This window comes from Morone saxatilis, unplaced genomic scaffold, assembly GCF_004916995.1.
Source record: "Morone saxatilis isolate NCDOM2014 unplaced genomic scaffold, NCSU_SB_2.0 Contig6, whole genome shotgun sequence".
Lineage (NCBI taxonomy): Eukaryota > Metazoa > Chordata > Actinopteri > Moronidae > Morone > Morone saxatilis.
This window is the reverse complement of record NW_023340206.1, coordinates 568,003-568,251: the sequence shown is the minus strand read 5'-3', so window position 1 is coordinate 568,251 and position 249 is coordinate 568,003. Positions and strand designations below refer to the sequence as shown.

The following is a 249-nucleotide window of genomic DNA, read 5'->3' as shown; positions in this document are numbered from 1 at the left end:
AGATGGAGTAGACGACTTTTTAAGGATTTTGATATGGAAATTTAGAATTTTTGTTTTGCATAAACAAATATATCAGACACACATTACTGCTTCAAGTTGTGTATTTGTATTATGTCTTAACACGTGTCTGGAAGGGAAGGGCACATTTAAATGCTTGCTCATGGTAGTACTGTTGGGTCTCTGTAAATAATGTTATAGGGAGTTCGGTCTAGACCTGCTCTATTTGAATAGTGTCCTGAGATAACTTCT

The 249-nt window shown here is 35.3% G+C and overlaps 1 protein-coding gene across 1 annotated transcript in view; it reads right to left on the bottom strand.

Moving 5' to 3' along the window:
- Positions 1–249, bottom strand: part of anos1a (anosmin 1a) — a gene marked incomplete in the record, with an annotated part of 31,174 nt that overhangs the window by 26,897 nt on the left and 4,028 nt on the right.